This window comes from Diceros bicornis, chromosome X, assembly GCF_020826845.1.
Source record: "Diceros bicornis minor isolate mBicDic1 chromosome X, mDicBic1.mat.cur, whole genome shotgun sequence".
NCBI lineage: Eukaryota > Metazoa > Chordata > Mammalia > Perissodactyla > Rhinocerotidae > Diceros > Diceros bicornis.
In genome coordinates, this window is record NC_080781.1 from 121,384,307 (window position 1) to 121,404,249 (window position 19,943).

Here is a 19,943-nt window from a genome sequence, read left to right on the forward strand (position 1 = left end):
AAATTAGAGCAGTTGTCTGGGACTACAAGTGAATTATGGCAGCATCAGGAAAATATCTCCTTGGGAAGCCTGTTTTGAGGACTGCTTGTATTCTGTGTAAAGCATTTCTTTTGGTTCTCTCTTTCACGTAGAGAAAAATAATTTTTAAAACCATCTGCCTGTTTCAACTCTATCTAGAGGAATTCCCCCAAAGGAGTGCTCTGTCCACACTAGGGCCAGACAGTTCAAGGAGGAACACGTTGGGGTTGTGATGCTCACAGCAGTAACAACTGGAGAGGCCCTCAAGGGAAAGAGCCCAAGAAGCCGGAGTCAACCCGCTGGGGCAGCCCTCCTTCTTCCTTCCTAGCAGATCTGCCTACCGCTTGTTCTGCTCGCCTCCAACCCTGCATTTTATTTTAATAAAAGCTCCACACTCCCTTCCAGCGCCTCCCTACCTCCTCCAACTGCAAAGTCCTTTTTGAAGCCAAGGGAGACGTTACCTTCCTGGATGGAGTCAGACTTCCATAGATAAGTTCCCTAAGTAACATCTCTCTCTTTCTCTGGGTGCAATCTCCATTCATGAACGTGGCTCTATTTCTTTCAAAGACATATCGTTCTTTGCCTTCAGATAATTCTGCCCTACTAATGCAAGCATTTCAGCCTTGTCCCCAGTTGAAGTTCTCTCTCCCTGCCCACCAACTCCCCCCACTCCCCTGAACACATTCCCAGGCCGAACCACCATGTAAACCTGTAATCTTTTTATGCCACTATCCATATTGGTTTATAAAACAGAGGTATGCAACACACTGGAAAGAAAAATGGCACCTGTCAAACACCAAACCCTATGAAATGCCTGTGCAATTTCACTTTTCACCTAGTAAATATCCAATTATTTTCCAGAATAGCTCTTTCCAGAATTCAAATCTGTTTCCATTAATATTAAAAGTTTAGAGGTCTGGGAGAACAGGAAGGGGCTGATTAAAAGCAGACGGGGTTCATTATCTGGTTAATCACAATCCAGCATTTCCCACCCCCATTTCCCACCCTCCCACCCTCCCCCCGCCCCCCTCCCAACACAGTGTTCTGCCTCAGAAAAGGTCACACTCAAATTCTGCAAATAAAACCTTATCCCACAACATATCCAAGGGTGGAGCTCCATTTTGGAGGATTTGTGACTGGTATCACAATAAAAAAAAAATTATTTCATACCGTTTCACCAGGGAAAGAAAATATCTTCCTAAGTATTGCTTACCATTCTGTTGCACAGAGCGGATGCCCAGTGTATTTGTCAGAGCCAGACTCTGTCTGAATGCTAATCATAGAATATTTAGAGTTGGAAGGGCTCTTTGGAGATCCCCTGCTCGGTTAGTAGATAGGGAAACTGAGATCAAGAGAAGGGAAGGGATTTGCTGAAACTGCACCTCCAGTTAGTGGCAGAGCAAAAACTAGGACACACATCACTGCAGGCAGTGCTGGTGTGTGGGGAAAGAGCCGAAAGGGCCTGAATTGAATGAACTGTAGTCATTTTTCAATCCACTACATCTCCATGGGCCACATGTTAATGGCTCATCTTTTATTGCTCCCCTGAGAACTGATTCAAAGGCAAAGCCAAAATGTGTATTTTAATGCAAAGGATATTAAGAGGCCAGAAGGCAGGAGGAGGTGTCCTCTCGGGCTGCCTGGCTGCACTTGGCTGGGAAGGCTTTGCTCCAGGCCTTGGGAGACTGCTCACTCAGATGCTCATGGTGCCAGAGCCAAAGGGAAGCTAGGCAAAAGGATGAACACCACAGCAGCACCCGCCCTTTCCTTGAGTCCAAGTCTAACAAGCAGGGCAAGTGGAGTTATATGACATGGCCCTGGAAGGCGCAGTGCAGCTTTCTCAGTGCCATGAGGTTCCTCCAAAATCTTTTAGGGATTGAAAGGCTTGCAAGGTGGAGCTGCTATGGTAAGACTTGGTTAAAAAAAAAAAAGAATTTGTTTTTTAGCACAAGGGGAACTGGCTCAAAAATAAGTACCAGCCAGTGCCTTCCCTATGCACAGGTGACCTTGGTAGTGTCGTCTCTCCCTCCGGGACTAATCAAAGCCATCTCCTAGACCCCTTGTACATTGCCCGTGAGAATGTCAAATGGTGCAACCTCTGTGAAAAACAGCACGGTGGTTCCTCAAAAGGTTTAACATAGAGTTACTATGTGAGCCAGCAATTCCACTCTGAGGTATATACCCAAGAGAATTGAAAGCAGAGACTCGAACAGATACTTGTATGCCCATGTTCATTATTGCATTATTCACAATAGCCAAAAGGTGGAAGCAACCCAAGTGTCCATCAACAGATGGATGGATAAACCAAATGTGGTATATCCATACGATGGAATATTATTCTGCCATAAAAAAGAATAAAGTACTGATACATGCTACAGCATGGATGAACCTTGGAAACATTATGCTGAGTGAAATAAGCCACACACAAAAGGGCAGATATTATATGATTCCACATATATGAAATATCTAGCATAGGCACATTGGATAGAGACAGAAAGTAGAATGGTAGTTGCCAGGGACTGGGCGGAGGGGTGATTGGGGAGTGACTTCTAATAGATGTCTGATGATGGAAAAGTTCTAGAACTAGATACTGGTGATGGTTCCATGCATGGCAAATGTACTTTTGCAAATGTGCCATTGAATTGTACACTTTAAAATGGTTTAATTGGTAAACTTTATGTTGTGTATATCTTACCACAAAAAAAAATCTCCTAGAAATCTGAGTTGCAGGGGTCCTCAGTGGGTATCTAAGACAGTGGTTTTCCACCCTGGCTGCATGGGAGAATCACCTAGGCAATTTTTTTAAATATCAATGCCCAGAGATCCAACTCCAGAGATTCTGATTTAATAATCATTGTTATTTTTAAAGGGTCCACAGGTAACTGTAATCAAGGTCCAACTCAGAGATTTCAGCAGGTTCTAACATCAAGAGAAGCCAGCTGAGGGATGGCATGGCATGTGAAAAAGGCACTTTCTTCTGCCTGCCCTCTCTTTTTTCCTTTAATTTTTAAAAGTTGTGGTAGAATACACATAACATAAAATTTACCATTTAATCACTTTTAGGTGTACAGTTCAGTGGCATTAAGTACATTCACATTGTTGTGTAACCATCACTACCATCCACTCACAAAAGAGTTTCCATCTTGCAAAATGGAGACTCTGTACCCATTAACAATAACTCCCCATTCCCCTTACCCCCCAGCCCCTGGCAACCACCATTCTACTTTCTGTCTCTATGAATTTCACTACTCTAGGTACCTCATATAAGTGGAATCACACAGTATTTGTCCTTTTGTGACTAGCTTATTTTACTTAGCATAATGTCCTCAAGGTTTATCCTTACTATAGCATGGATCAGAATTTCCTTCCTTTTGAAGGCTGGATAACATTCCATTGTATGTATATACCCCATTTTGCTTATGCATTCATCCATGGATGGATACTTGGGTTGCTTCCACCTTTTGACTATTTTGAGTAATGCTGCTATGAACATGGCTGTACAAATATCTGTATCTTTTGAGTCCCAGCTGTCAATTCTTTTAGATGCATACCCAGAAGTGGAACTGTTGGATCATATGGTAATTCTAACTTTAATTTTTTGAGGAACTACCATTCTGTTTTCCAGAGCAGCTGCACCAGTTTACATTCCTGCCAGCAGTACAATTTTTCCACATCCTCGCCAACACTTGTTATTTTCATTTTATTTTATTTTTGAAATAGTATCCATCCTAATGCTTGTTAAGTGGTATCTCACTCTTCATTGTGATTACTGACTGCTCTCTCTTATGGGTATCATGGTCTTGCTTTCACACTGATTACTCTAGTCTTTTTCTCATAGTTTTAACTGCAGACAGGTCAACATATGGTTGGAAAGATGCCCCTTTGAGAGACTGTACTCAAAGAAAGCAACAGCTCCCTGTGCTGCCCCCAGCCACACCTTTGGTGCAACCTTTTCCTGTTGATGAACCAAGATCTCCCCACCTAGATTCTCACCCAGTTTCTTCTCACCACACCATGGTATCTGCATAAGCTCCATCACTATTCTTCTCTACTACTTTGAAAAGAATCAAACATATTCATCTTGCTTGCTTCCAGGCAGCAAATGGTTGCTGGGTAGACAAGCCCTGATTGCAAGCTAGGAGCCTCCAACAGTCTGAAGGGGACTAATGAGAAGCAGCTGTGTTTGCTCCTGTAGACCCATCTATCATTTCTTCCCAGCCATTGTCCCATAAGGAAAAGCTGGATCTGGGCTCCTGCAAGGATTCTTTCTTCATCTTCTGGTCAAGAAGTTTGCTGTAGAGGAATTCAGGTTTCCTCTCTCCACCCAAATATCTGCACTAAGGCTTCCGGGATGGATGGAGTGGAGATGGGAAAAGGGAGTTAGCAACATACAGTATCATTTATTTCTTGGGCTGTGGGACAATCAATAGACTAAGGCCACCATCTATACCTCACTTTGGAGGCCACACACATTGCCAGTAAGAAGGAGAACTAGAGAGGAAACAAGACAAAGGCTAGCAGTAGCAGAGGCCCAGTGTCAGCCTCTCTCCCTCCCACCTCTCGTCACAACCGTGCCCATCACCAAACACACTAATGACTGTGCTGCACAGGTTCTTCCTCCTCAGGCCTGCTCCTCCACTCCGCACCACCTTCCTCTGGTGGCTCAGCTTTGGGAATGTGTGTGTATGTGCACACGTGCATACGCCTCAGCCTGGAACTCACAGAAGTGCTGTCTTGGTCTGCTCCAGCTGCCGTAACAAAAAATCATAGACTGGGTGGCTTAAATAACAGACATTTATTTTCTCACAGTTCTGGAGGCTGGAAAGTTCAAGATGAAGGTTCCAGCACGGTTGGTTTCTGGTGAGAGTGCTCTTCCCATCTTGCAGATGGCTGCCTTCTCACTGTGTCCTCATATGGGAGGGAGGGAGGGAAGGAGAGAGAGAGAGAAAGAGAGCTCTTCTTATAAGGCCATAGTCCTATAGGATTAGGGCCCCACCCTTATGACCTCACTTAACTTCATTACCTCCTAAAAGTCCTATCTCCAAATACAGTCACATTGGTGGTCAGGGCTTCAATATATGAATTTTGAGGGGGCACAATTCAGTCCATAGCAGGTGCTCTACTGCATTCTCTCTCGGCGCCCTCTCAGTGGTGGCTGCAGACAGGTGGGCTTCACCGTACTCCTTAGGCATTGGCAGAATCTCTCAGAAGCTTTGCACAGAGCACAGGCCCCAGTAGACTGAAAAATGGCTCCTGACACCTAATTGTTGACATATTTACCAAGCCTCTCCATGCGCCCCTAACATTTGATGGGCCCAGAGCAACAATACAAACAGAGGCCCGTATACCACATGCCTAATAATTAAAAATTATAAGTCAAAGCAACAAACGATTAAAATATGTTCTATCCGCTACTTTGACAACTATACCTTATAACAACAAAATCAATGAATATGTATAAAGTGATGGTTTTTATACTTTTGAAAGTCAGCACAATATCAAAGAGGACTGAATTTAATTATGATTGTGCATGTCTGGATGTTCTTTTGATGGGCCAACAATATTTGGGTGAGTAATAACTTAAGGACATACATAATTTGGGAATTATCTTGTATTTATTCCATAAAATTTATTTTTTTTGCCTTCATTACAGCAAAATCACTGTTTGTATTATATGTTATTATAATCAAGATTTTTCACATAACTTGTGGAATTGTCAGTTATGATCTAAAGCAGGGGCCAGCAAAATTTTTCTCTTAAGGGCCAGAGAGTAAAAATTTGAGGCTTTGCAGACCATGAGGTCTCTGTCTTAACTATTCAACTGACATTGTAGCCCAAAGCTCTGCTAGACAATATGTTAAAAAATGGGTGTGGCTGTGTTCTAATAAAACTTTATTTATAAAAGCAGGCAGCTCACGTGTGGGTCGTAGTTCTCCAACCCCTTACAAAGGATTAAAAATAAAATGTAATTGTATTAAATGTATAAAATTTAAACATATTTCATAAAAAACATAAAGTAGGGGCCGGCCTGGTGGCACAAGTGGTTGGGTGCGCGTCCTCTGCTGTGGCGGCCTAGGGTTCGCCAGTTCAGATCCCGGGCACTCAGTGACACACCACTTGGCAAGCCATGCTGTGGCAGCATCCCATATAAACTGGAGGAAGATGGGCACGTATGTTAGCCCAGGTCCAGTCTTCCTCAGCAAAAAAAAAAAAAGAAGAAGAAGAAGAGGATTGGCAGATGTTAGCACAGGGCTGATCTTCCTCACAAAAAAAAACACAAAAAACCATAAAGTAAATGTAAAAATTCCTTAAAATATTTCATGTTTTCAAAAAAGTTATTTTTCTTCTCAAATATTCAAAGTAAAAAATAAAAGACAAACTATAAATGATAAATATCAAATTTTTAAATTAAAATTATTTTGCTAGAGCTCAATTATCATTGATTCAATCTTATTACACGTTTATAAAAATAAAACTATTTGAAATTCTAGCATCTAATGTCCATCGTAATCATGCTACACATGTTGCACTTAGACCTACGTATCCACAATTTGAGTGATATGAATTGTTTAACATTGTGAAATGTTCCTCAGCCACCAAGTACAACCGTTGTAAATTCAATGCTAATTTGTGAATACCTTCAGAACCACAAATTGAAAGCAAGGAAAGGGACTACTGGGAAACAATTTGTTATGCAAGAATCTATTGCATTTATGCTATCAGACAATAAGGATTTGATAAATTAATTTGTCTTTTTTTTAACCTTAGCACTCAAATCCTTTCTGTACTCCAAAGTAGTGCCCATCTCTGACATCAGCAGCCACACAACCCAGAAATCTTCATGATATTCAGACATGTTTTGCTGTTGTTATTGTTGGTGGAGCAGGAAATAGGCCAAGAGATATGAGGTGTTTTCTCTGGAATACGCATAGAGTTATTTGTGAGAATAGATGTTCAGAATTAGGGGTCCTGAGTTACAGAAGCACCCATGTGTTCTTATATTCGCTCATTCATTCACTCATTCATTCATTCATTTGGCATTTGAGATATGTCACAGCAGTATACTAGAACCGGCTCATACAGGCTTGTGAGAACCAATTGGGGGCATCTCTTCCCAACTGTGGGTTTGGTGACATCACATTGGTAGCCTGAAATCAGCTGTGGTGGGACTGTTTACAACATGGAAATCAACAAATGCTACAAACCAAGGCTTTCCCTTACGCCACCCACCCCCCTAGACAGCCATTTTCTCAACATTTACCAGCACACCAATGGACAGGTGGGGCCTTTTAAAGTATAAGGCCTAGGGCAGAGGCCCTTCTTGTCCAAGTGTAAGTGTAGCACTGGCCTTATCAGGACTGGCTACATAATTTGTGGGTATTATGCAAAGTAAGAATGTGGAGTCCTTTATTCAAAAAATTTTAAAGAATTTTAAAGTGGTGATAGTGGAGTATTAAAGCTAGTGCTGGGCCCTTCTGGGTGCAAGGACCTATGTGAGCTATGGACCTCATCAATGATTTTTAAAGTTTTGGTTGATACTCATGCCCTCCCAAGAGATTCTGGTCCCTATGAGTTTGTTTGCTTTGGTCAAGGATGTAAGCAAAGCTTACCCGCCTTTGCTTACATCTCCTATCTCAGCAGAACCATTGGGGAGGAGGCAAGTGCAGGTTACTGGAGGGATCCAGGAGTCTGCCACAAGGTTCCAGAAAGTGAAGATGCATCCAGTGCTTCTACAGAGCAAAGCAACCTCGGATCACCTAGAGAAAGGAGGAGGACAGAATTAAGAAGAGGCATTTCCTGACCTCTCACAGAAGAGGGCTCACACACATTTTAGCTATGTAAAAGGGGAGGCAGCTTGGCCTAGTGGAACAGATGGGGGCCTGGCAAACAGACGGATTCCAAGTTCTTCCCCAAGACTTGGGGAAAGTCACTTGACCTCTCTGCCTCGGTGTCTTCACTTACAAAATGTTGAGGCTTGCAGGTGCTCAAAAACTATCTATCCCTTCATTTGCATAAAAGAGATTGGCCATCATTTGGTTATCAATTTAGCTTTTGTTTAATATCTGTCTTTATTAATTTTTCCTCAGAAGAATTTCAAGACCTCCCAAGAATCCACAGAGTTCCCAAAGAAGGCAAGTTGTCAAAACAAAACCCTCCTGGCCCTTCAGGGTACACGAGGGAGAGCTGAAGGAGGGTCTGTGGGCGTCCCACCTTCTGGTCCCCTTGGCTCAGGCCTGTATATGTGGTATTGTTTGGATGAGATTCCTGAGCTCCTCTTGGGGGATATCAGGGAGTATGCCCATGGTCCCTGGAGTCTTACCATTATCATCTCAGCAAGAGTTTCCGGGACAAGGGTAGAATTTGATGCTAAGGAAAATAACTTTTCTCTGGAGAAGGAGAGACATGGTGAAAGCTATCTTCAACTATCTGAACAGCCATCCTGTGGAAGAAAGCACAAACTTGATCTTCGTGACTCCAGGGGAAAGAATTAGGAGCAGCAGGCAGAAGTTACACAGACGTGAATCCCAGATTAATGTAAGAAAGACATTGCTAATGATGAAAGTGGTTAGACAAAGAAAAGTGCTGTTCAGGCAGTGGTAAACTCTCTGGGCAGGTAGTATTCAAGCAGACGCCACGTGTCTATCTGTTAGGATGCTACTGAAAAGCTTACTGGCCAGATGGGCAGTTGGGATCGATGGTCTCTCTAAAGATCCTTCTAACACCATAGGAGTCTATATGAATGCATGGGACACAATCAAATTTAAGTAGGTTCAGTCTCACAGGGCCTGATTCACTTTACAGAATTAAAAAATTTAATTACTGTGATGGCATGCCACTTTGGGGTTATGTGATTATCTTTCCCTGAGCAAGCTCAAAACATTTTGTGCATCTCTTTTCTACCATCTGACATTGTAGTCAAGACATGCTTCTCTACTGATGGTGAAACAAAGGCCCCCAAAAGGTGTGACTTCCCAGAGGTCATCCTGAATGTGGAGCGGAATTTGAAGCAGAACACAGATTTCCTGACTCACAGCCCAACTCCAGTGACAGCCCACACAATGCAAACCATGCTCCATTGCTCTGGGATAGAAGAGGCTCACACGACCAATTTGAAAATCCTCTCACTGTGTTGAGATGAGTAGAAAACAGAATGTGAACTTTCCAAGTTCAAAGTCTATTTCCTACTGGGAAAATGAGACATCTGGTTCGTAGTTAAATAAGATGGATCCTAAGGGATCTTTCACAATGAGTTGCTTTTCTAAATCTGCCTTTTAGTGATTTAAACATACACGCACCAGAAACATACGGATTAAATGTACAAAAAGCTGAGGGTGCTGTTGGATTCACAAACAATGAGGAAATCTTAGAATAACAGAGTAGAAGGGATTTCCAAAGGATTGACTGTCTATTCTGTCTTCTCCTTTGCCTAGACATTTTGCTTCCATCAAGCAAGAAGTGTGAAGTGAAGTCTACTGTGTTTTCAGCACCAATTGTGTTAGGGGGCAGTTAACAAAAAACAGGCCAGAAATGAGTAGGTTTTCAGTGAGATAATCATATGATTCCGAAGAAGATATCCTATGGGATAACCCTGTTCTGGTGACATGCAACTGTGAGGAGCATCAAAGGCCCAAAGCATTAACTGCGTATCTCGTTGTCTTCTGGGAAATAGAGCAAACTTCCACTGTGCACACTGAGTATGACAATATAGGGTTGGGGTAGGAAGGGCGAGCATGGGAAGTACACAAAACTTATAGACAGGAACCCCTCAGTTAAATGACCTGCCATTAGTTGAATTTTCTGATTAAGCTTCTGTGGATAATCCATTTTGGCATTAAAGCTACCTGAAGCAAAGATACGCCTCCATTGGAGGCCTCATAAGTTCAGGTTCAGTCTCTCTGAGTACATGTGTGCACACGTGTATATGTGTGTGTATATGTGTTCGTGTGTGTTGGTTGATCACTCACCAATGGATATTTATAAACACAGCCTTTTACTGAGCACAGGCTGTAAGTCTTACAGCCAGACTGTCAGTCCTGCTGTCAGCTTACTTTGGGCTCATGAAGGCCCAAACCCCTGCTGCCTCTCACAGCTCTAGCTGAGCAGAAGCAGGCTTGGGAGAAATCAGATACTTTCTCTTACGTTTCAAAGGGGCAGAAGGCAGACTGTCTTTACAAATCCAAGAGGAATGAAAGGAATTTAAATAAGAAAATTTGATTAGAAATGTAAGGAGCTACAGCTCTTTCTGAAAAACAATCAAGCAATTGAAATTACGGACCACAGACTTAAAAAGGCACTGATAAAATGTAAATCTGAAGTATGACTGCATTTTTTAATTTGAAGAATAAATATAGATCACAGGCTAAGTATATATTTCGCTTAAATTTCTGTAACAAAAAACAGAAAAGAAATTAAAAAGCTTTAAGTGTCTGGGGGAAATTAGTGGTAATTTTTTATGTATTCATAATGGAATATTATATAGCTATTTTTGAATGAATGAAGTCTGAGTGAGGAATATACAGGAATTCTTTGAAATATTTTTGCATTTAAGTCTGAAATTATTTCAAAATAAAAAAAAATAAAGAATGATATAAGTGTTCACCAAAATACATGAACTAGAAAGTTTATAGCAGCACTGTTCATAACAGCCCCAAACTGAAAACAACCCAAATGTCCATCAACAGTAAAATGGATAAATAAAATGTCATATTGTAATAACATGAAATGCTACACAGCAGTGAAAAACAAATTACAGCTGCACAAAACAACATGGATGGATTTCACAGACATACTGTTGAGTGAAAGAAACTAGACAAAGATAGATATTGTATGATTGCATTCATATGAGGTTCAAAGAGAGGCAGAACTAATTTACAGAGACGGAGGTCAGAATAGTGGTTACCTTTGGGCAGGGGATGTTGACTGATGAAGGGCAGGGCAAGAGAGCCTGTGATTTGCTGGAACTGGAACAACTCATGGAGCTGTAAGGTGGAATTTGTGCACCTGAATGAATGTTAATTGCACCTCAATGAACAAAAAATTAAACATTAAAAAAATAGATGGAACAAAAGGCATGGCATTTGATACCTCCTCCTCTGGCTCTTCTTCCTCTATTTGCCATCCCTCAGATCCATCATCTCCTACTGTATCCTTTTCTGTGTTCTGGGTTTCAGCAAAGAGAGCATTTATTTATCCCCCTACATTAGAGTGGGCTATGTACTTGTACGTCTGTTTCACCAGGTTGTAAGTTCCTGGAGGGGAGGGAGCATATTTTAATCATCTTATCCCCAGTACATGGCAGATACCTGGCCCCATACTTTAGAAACCTCACTCTGGCCCTCCTCTGGCTGAACCTCCCAGGAGCAGGAATCCACTGGACCAAAGGAACAAGCCCAACCAGAGTCCATGTTCTTCTCTTCTAGTCCATACTATGGATTCCCAGTGCCCAGGAATTTCCTGCCTAAATAGTCTGGTGCCTGCTTCCAGAGCCTGCGCAGGCCTCTGTCCCCTGTCCATCCTCTTAGGGGTAGAACACACCACCATTGTGCAAAACCCTTGGACAGGAGGGCTAGGGAGTCCACCGCATGTGTGAGGCCCCTTGTGGTATGAGACAGAGATGGGGTGGAAGAGAAGGGGGACAGGAGTTCAGGCTGGGGGCTGGAGGCCTACAACTGAGCCTTCTGTGCTGTCATGATTGGCAAGAAATGCTGAAGGACGCAAGAATTTTAAACTTGTATTTGAGCTTCCAGATCATAATGAAGATACGCTTTATTTGTCAAGGTAGGAGGACAGACACGTTTTATTAAACAGTGTTAGCTTAATTTACAACTTGTAAATCTTTAGCCATATGGTATGTGGGACTCCCTTTGTACATTTGCCCTGGGCCCCACATATGTTAGGGGCAGGCTTAGCCGACATATACTAGCTACTCAATACATAATTAGCTGAATGAATGTCATAGGCTGCTGTTTTCATTTCAGATTTACATTTCAATCACTGAGTCTAAATGTGATTACATTAATAAGTCCTAGCCACTTATTCTAAACAATTCATGTCACTAACATAGCATACCAAAGACGGCCAAAATTTCGGTTAATCAATCTAACCCAAATATCCCCCCACCACCCCCAGGACACACACAAAATCCATGATAACAAAAGTTTTGCTGTATTTTCTGTCTATCACCTTCAGGGAATGTGCTAGCCTGAAACTGTGTTTCTCATGCCTACTTCATGACCCTTTATGAAATCAATCAGCACATGTCAAGTCTTTGGAAGCTTTTTCCTTTTACTTGCACACAAAGGCTTTAGACAGATGGTTTCTGACTACAGATCTTCTAGCCTTCTGTGCAAGGCAGGCCCTCCTGGGCTCCTGCTTACTACTTCTAGGAGTGGGGCATATGTGGTAAGCTTGCATTTTAATAGAGGTTTTAGAGGTGGTGAGAAGCATATATTGGCAGAGAGGAGAAGGGCAGACATTTCCACAGAGGACCAGGAGTGTGTACAGATGCAGCAGCAGAATGGCACATACTGGGTGAAGGACCAGAGGCAGAAAAGCTTGATTAGAGCAGCAGGTCTGTGAGGACATCTCACTGGTTCACAGGCATGTCCCCAGCACCTAGCCCAGTGCCTGGTGCATAGTAGGTATACCAGAAATATGTCTGAATGAATTAATGAATTAGTTGGTTAGGTGGGTAGTGCAGTTGTGAAAAAGAGACAGGCTGAGGTGTTTGGACTTGGTGCTAGAGGCAACAGGGAGCCACTAAGAGGTATAGAACAGAAGAGTGACTTGGTAAATGAAGTGTTTTAGGAAGCCGCATCTGACATGAAGGAGAGACTAGTCAGGAGGAGGAAATGAGGAGGAAGAGGAGGTCAGCAACAGAATGTTTTAGTGATTCACTCTGCTCTGCAGAGAAATCACGTGTTTCATTCCCATGTTTTCCATCAAGTGAAATCTCAATGCTGGAGGAAAAAGTATGATTGTGAGTCTTCATTCAGTTTTCCATGTTCTAGATGTTGCATTATCTCCCCATTGTAGTGGTGGATCCGGCGACAAGTGCCATATGCCACATAACAGGTTTTTCATGATGGAGTGAGACATAGGCCTTAATACTCTGGGGGCCAGGAGCTGTCCATCAGAGTAACCAAACTCGTTATATGGAAAGGCGTTTATGTCTCATTGCAAGGGACATTTTCTTGCCTGCAATCTGAATCACCAAATGCACTTTAGAGCCCAGTGTCTTGTATCAACCATTGGATTTCTGAAAAAACGATGTTCCCATAGGACCAATTTGCAAACACGCAACAAATTCCAATAGGAATATTACATGAATGCCTTAAATTGTCAAGAGCTCCCTGCCCAATTTACCCAAGCTAATAGAATTGGCACACATTCCAGTGTTGGCACAGGAGCATGCACACTGCTCGATCAAATGAGGGAGATACAAACAAATGTGCATTCTGGCAGCTCAGTGAAACGTGCACATGGTCCACCATAGAGACAATTTCAGCACTAGGTCGCCAAACCTGGGGATCAGGTTCCCAGTAAGAGCAGCTACCATTTACTAAGCACTTACTACATGCCAGGCCCCGTGAGACACTTTGCAGATGTTCTCTAATTCCACCTTCATCGCCATTTTGTGAGCTAGGGGCTTTATCATACAATTTTGCAGAAAAGGGGATGAAGCTGTTACATAAGTTAGAAAGACCAACCTAGGACTCAGACCCCAAGTCTGACCAACCACTACGACTGTTGCTTACTAGCTGTAAGAACTTGGGTAAGTCACCTACACTCCTTCACTGTCAGTTACCCCATTGATAACAAGGTGGATAATAATGGCACTACTTCACAGAGTTGTTGGAAAGATCAAATTAGCAGACAGCCTGGCGTCATGTAAGCATTCAATAAATGGTAGCTAACATTAGTGTTATTAACATGACTGAACTCTCCACCATTAGGCCTTACGGCATCCACCTTCAGGAGTCATCAATAGATCCTAGCTTCCTTGCCCAGGTTGGGTGGTTAAAAACCAATGGGCACAAATACCAATAGTACTAATACAGATGAGCCACTTCCACTCTCTGGACTTCATTATCCTAGGTACCATCCTGAAAACTTGGATTTCCAAAAGGATCTTCTAGGGAAAAGAACTAGGAAGGAAACCAAAGGAATGGTATGAATTAACATAGGAATGAATGTAAGAATCCTGTCCATTCTCAGTATGCTGTTGTAATTAAAAGCAAAGATCCAGCCTAATCCAAGAGACTAGACTGCAGTGTTCTTTGTGGAAAAGTAGCCAGAGCTGAGCTCACCAGACACAGCTACCACGCCCACCCAGCTTGGAAGCCCACAGAAGAAACAACTTCATCAAGCCAACCAAAGCCATTTGGCCTAGGTGTCTGGGCCTTTGTAGATATTTTTCTGCTCAAACTTGACAAAAATGTCCTAGTCACCTCTGCCTTCAAAGCCTATCCAAGCTAGAAAAGGCCATCCATCTTCCTATGGCAATTTACATCATTTACATAAACTAGAAGCAAATTAGGATTGAGGCCAATTGTTACCTTAGGCCGAGGTTCTTCGGAAATTGGGGATACTGTTATCTCGCTGATTTTTTTTTTTTTAATAATTTTTTTATTTATATTTTTTTTACCCCAAAGCCCCAGTAGATAGTTGTATGTCATAGCTGCACATCCTTCTAGTTGCTGTATGTGGTACGCGGCCTCAGCATGGCTGGAGAAGCGGTGCTTTGGTGCGCGCCGGGGAACGAACCCGGGCCGCCAGCATCGGAGCGCGCACACTTAACTGCTAAGCCACGGGGCCGGCCCTGATTTTTTTTTTTTTTCTTTTTGTTAGTGCCACGGAGTTGACTGAACTTCTAGCAACCCTGTACAGCAGAGAGGAACCCTACCTGGTCTTTTTGTCCATCCTCTCACCTTATGGCACTCTACCAGACAACGCTCCACTGCTATTCATAGGGTTTTATGGCCAGTTTTTGGAAGTGGGTGGCCAGGTCCTTCTTCCTAGTCTGTCTTAGTCTGGAAGCTCCACTGAAGCCCATCCACCATCGGTGACCCTGCTGGTGTTTGAAATGCCAGTGGCAGGCCGGCCCCGTGTCTTAGCAGTTAAGTGCGCACGCTCCGCTACTGGCGGCCTGGGTTCGGATCCCTGGCGCGCACCAAAGCACGGCTTCTCCGGCCACGCTGAGGCCGCGTCCCATGTACAGCAACTAGAAGGATGTGCAACTATGACACACAACTATCTAATGGGGCTTTGGGGAAAAAAAGGAGGAGGATTGGCAATAGATGTTAGCTCAGAACTGGTCTTCCTCAGCAGAAAAAGAGGAGGATTGGCACGGATGTTAGCTCAGGGCTGATCTTCCTCACAAAAAAAAAAAAAAAATGCCAGTGGCATAGCTTTCAGCATCACAGCAACATGCAGCCGCCACAGTATGACAACTGACAGATGAGTGGTATGGTTCCCTGACTGGGAAACGAACCCAGGCCATGGTGGTAAGAGCGCTGAATCTTAACCACTAGACCACCAATTTTGTGGATCAGAGTTCACTTATTACATGGCATGCATAAACACTTAAGATTTTAGAGAATGGAAGTGTTACAAATGTTATGACAACTCTAGACCATGGATCATAATGGCAGAGAGGATGGGGCTGGCTAGCATGACTGATTTAGCATACATTTTTCTCAGGAGTGATCATCTCAAAAGGGTTGGCATTTTGCTCTCTCATTCCTTCCTTCTTCCTCTCTGCGTATGTTTGAAGGCCCAACCTGAGCCTCTCTACTTCCAGGAAGCTTCCCCTGACCAACTGCTATAGTCTATGTTATCTGAACAACTCAGCTAGCATGTTATCATACACTGCACTGTGCTGTTTCTACTACAATTGTCTAGGGCTGATATTAACACTAATCACTAATTCGTCAACTATTCATATGTGTATGTCTTCTCACGCCATTTAGTCCTTAAAGACTGGCATTGTATAGTTCTAAAAAATTACAATTTATCCCAAACATTTCCAAAAAGGCTTCAAGATGGATGGGCCTATTATCTTAGAATTATTTGTATCTTTCACAGAATTTAGCACAGTTATATCTAAAGAAAGTCAGTCATAAATGCTTGTCGAGTGGAGGAATGAATAAAGGAATGAGTCATTGAGCCGTATAAATCCATTACATTAATTTGGGTCCTTAGCCTTATAGTGAGAGCCAAAGGAAGACTTCCCTCCTTCCTGAGTTCTCTAGGCTAAACGTCCACAGCATAGGCAGGCGTGACCCAAAGGTCCACGACACAGGAAAGGAGCAGTCTGCCAGGGATTGGAGAATCCACAAAGAATCACCAGACTTCACAATTCGCTTTCTTCTCCATGATTTTCAGTATTCAGGACTTTTAAATAAATATACAGATCTTGACGGTCATGTGTCCCTTAAAGCAAACACTCGGATTTACAAAACTAATAAGGCCTCCTTGCTGTTCCTCAAACACATTAAGTGCTCTCCAGCCTCAGGGACTTTGCACTTACTCTTCCCTCTGCCTGGAAAGCTCTTTCATCAAATATCCCCATGACTCATTCTCACTCTCTCATGCTTTCAGGTCTCTGCTCAGATGAAACTTCCTGTGTGAGGCCTTTCCTGACGACTCGACGCCTCACCACCACAACTCCCCATCCACCCACCCTGCTTGCGTTTTTCCTTAGAACCTGTTGCAACTTGACTTAATATATATTTCCTGGTCCGTTTCTTGACTCTCTCTCTTTCTTAGAATGTAAGCTCCATGTGGGTGGAGGGTGGTACTTTGTCTTGTTCATCATGTTCCCAGCAATTAGCATGATCCCTGGCATGTTATAGGTGCTCAATAAATATTTGTAGAATGAATGAATGGGGTGAGGACTTAGTTATAAAAAGGGTTGACTCTTAGAGACCTCAAAACTTTAAATGCTCCCTAACAGCATTTAAAGGATTTGAAATTCTTTTTCTAATTCTTTTTCAGAGTAATGCCAACTTTTATTCATGTATTCATCTCATATTGTAAAAAAATAATAGCGAAAGATGTAATATAGTGAGATAATACAAGACTTTACTATATTCAAGGCATGGTGCTAAGAATTTTATACATGGTATTTTATTTAATCCCTACAACAACCCTATAAGGGAGTATTTTTAATATCCTCATTTTACAAATAAGCAAACTGAGGATCATAGAAGTTAAGCGATTTACCCAAGACCTTACAGCTAGTAAGTCATGGTCTGACTGTTTTCACCATGTGCCATAAGTAGGATGGGGGAAGGGGGTTTGTGCAGCCATTGAAGACTAGATACACGGAATGGGAAACCATCTAACTGAGCATGGGCAGTTAGGAGAGTGTTTATTACACAGGGGGGATGTGTGTGGGGTGAGAGAGGACTGAGGGATGGGATCATGAAAAGAAGTAGGAAATGGCCAGACTAGAGTTTGAACCCAATGTCTATGCTTTAGGCCTCTATACCAGAGTAATCACGCCTTTTGTGTGGTTGCCTCTTACTGGAATGTCCTTTCCCTGCCATGCTCACCCCTCAGGGCCCAGCTCACATGCAGCCCCCTGCACGAAGCCTCCCTGATCCTCTCTTCCCACTTCAACAGGTAGTAGGCTCTCTCCTGCTTCTATGGGGTGGGGAATATGGGAAGACATCAGAGCCAGGGTGCAGGGGAGTGTTGGGGGCTCTGGGATCAGTTAGCTGGGCTGGATGTGGTAAGAAGGCCCCAAGGCTTGTACTTGGAAGTTTACACTTGTGTTGAGGTTGCAGAAATTCTGGAAAGTTCAGGATAAACAACAAAGTAACCCATACCTGTCTCCTGATTGGTCAGAGTAGGCTAACTGCAAACTGCAAGTTGAAAGCAAACTTGGTAAAAAACAAACTTGGTAAAGAAAGTAATGCACAGCAGCCGCCTGGAATGGTCCCAACAGCAAATTCAAACAATACAGCAACCACTCTTTCCAGTTTTTTTCATATCATTGCCTCCTTCTAGAAAGTTCCTTCTAGAACTTTGGAAATCTGCCTATGGAAATCCAGCCCCACCCTTCAAGGCCCAGGCAAATGTGACCTCCTCTCTGAAGCCCTCCCTAATTTCATGCGCCCCCACTCCCAACAGTGGTGACCAACAAAAGTGTTACTATAGGAAGGGGATAAAGGGAAACCACACCATTCTTAAGTGGCAGAGGTGGGATTGGAACCCTAGTATAACTGCAAAATCCATGCTCTTTTCCACATAAAAATTTGCTTATTACCTGACATCAAAGCCTGTGCACCCCAATTCCACATCAGCTGAGTCCATGGAATGAGTAGTAAGGTACACAGAATGGACAACTATCTGAGCACAGGCAACTAGGAGACTCACTTGGTATCTCTTTCTTGTGGCTATGCTTCCTGCCACTCTGTCCCTTTCCCCTTATCTTATAGTAACTCAGCAGCAGCAATACTCGGTTAGACTTTTCTCCTGGAGGTCAGCAAAGCATAAGGCTGGGCAAGAAAACAATGCTGTACCGGTAGGGGCTGTACAGGGAGGAGGTGCTTGGGGCAGAGCTGGCTACAGCTCAGGAGGCATACTCAGGAACCCTTGGTCTGGATGTCTTTGCCTAGGCCCAGGTTGAGTATATCCTACCTTTTAGGAAGTGTGCTGCAAAGCTGATCCTTCCAACTCTGGCTATCTAAGAGATGGACTTCTTAACTCCAAATGTGGGTTCCCTCTCCAGCATCTGCTAGACTAAAGCCAGCCCTTTTTCTCTCTTTGCGCTCTGTCTACCTCCATTCTCCACCCTGTGTCTCAGTATCCCTTTGATCTGTTGTCTTGGTTCTTCTGGAAGTGACAAGAAGTGTCTGAACTTTTCAGCCTGATTACCCCCAGGGATCATAACCTCCAACATATTCACTGGCAGAAGAGGGAGCTGTATGAGAAGAGAGGACCATTATGAAACAATAAAAGAAGCATGGGAAACATGCAAAGCTCCAGGGTAGAATTCTCTAGCTAGGGTTCTCAACATGTGGTCCATAGACCACCAGTCTCAGAATTACCTAGGGAGCTTTTTACAAATACAGAATCTCAGGCCTCAAAACCAGACCTACTGAATCTGCATTTTAACAAGTTCCCCAGATGATTCCAGTATGGACTAAAGTTAGAGACCCATTGCCTTTATCAGCCTTAACTGGTTAAAGCAGTGGTTCTCAACCTTAGCTACACCCCAGAATCACTTGGGGAGCTCAGAAAAATACGGGCTCCTGGGTCCAACCCCAAGCAATTGTGATTTAATTGGTTTTGGGGGGAGGTGGATGGACATTCAAGAATTTTAAAAGCTTCCCAGTTGATTTTCATATGCAGTCGTAGTTGTGAACAAATGGATTACAACAAACCCAGCCAGCCCCCTAGAAAAGAGGTCCTCCTCCATCCAAGGTTGTGTATGTGCGTATTTATATATATATATATTTAAATTTTTTTAAGTCTCTACTAGGCCTGAAGTGTAAGGCAACATCTTCTGAGCAGATTTGGGATTCCATCGGGGGTGACTACAGGCTCCCTCAGGAGAGATAATGTATGGGCTGACTGGTCCAATGGGGGAAATGATCATGTCTCATCACTCAGTTGCCTAACCACCCTCAAAGATCAGGGTCACAGCTACATCCCTGGCACGGATGACCTGGCAGTGCCCGCCCTTAACACTGTGGCATTTGTACCACTTAAGCTTTCTCCTTTGTGTTGGGCACATTTCAGGCTCTCTTAAGATCTGGTGATCAGTGTAAAGGTGAAGATCTAAAGACCTGACTTTTGTTTTTCTATTCCCTGCCCCTCTCTAAAGAAATAAGATTTGCCTGAAATAGCCCCCAAGTTTGTGGCTTCAAGCCTCATAAAAGGCTCCAGGTCCATTTATGTGTCTTAGCTGTGAC

General features: G+C 43.1%; 1 long non-coding RNA gene across 3 annotated transcripts in view; it reads right to left on the bottom strand.

The window, feature by feature from the left end:
- Positions 1-4,800: 4,800 nt before the first annotated feature.
- The window catches only part of LOC131401443 (uncharacterized), a 40,929-nt gene continuing 25,786 nt past the window's right edge, over positions 4,801-19,943 (bottom strand). Inside the window, exons 1-4 of one of the 3 annotated variants that reach the window (XR_009217679.1) lie at positions 10,919-11,051; positions 8,339-8,458; positions 7,629-7,775; positions 6,583-6,935 (exon numbers count right to left, since the gene is read on the bottom strand). This is a non-coding gene — a long non-coding RNA (uncharacterized LOC131401443). Of the gene's footprint in view, positions 4,927-6,582; positions 6,936-7,628; positions 7,776-8,338; positions 8,459-10,918; positions 11,052-19,943 lie in introns of those variants that run through there. The other 2 variants (XR_009217678.1, XR_009217677.1) reach the window with 2 other exon arrangements.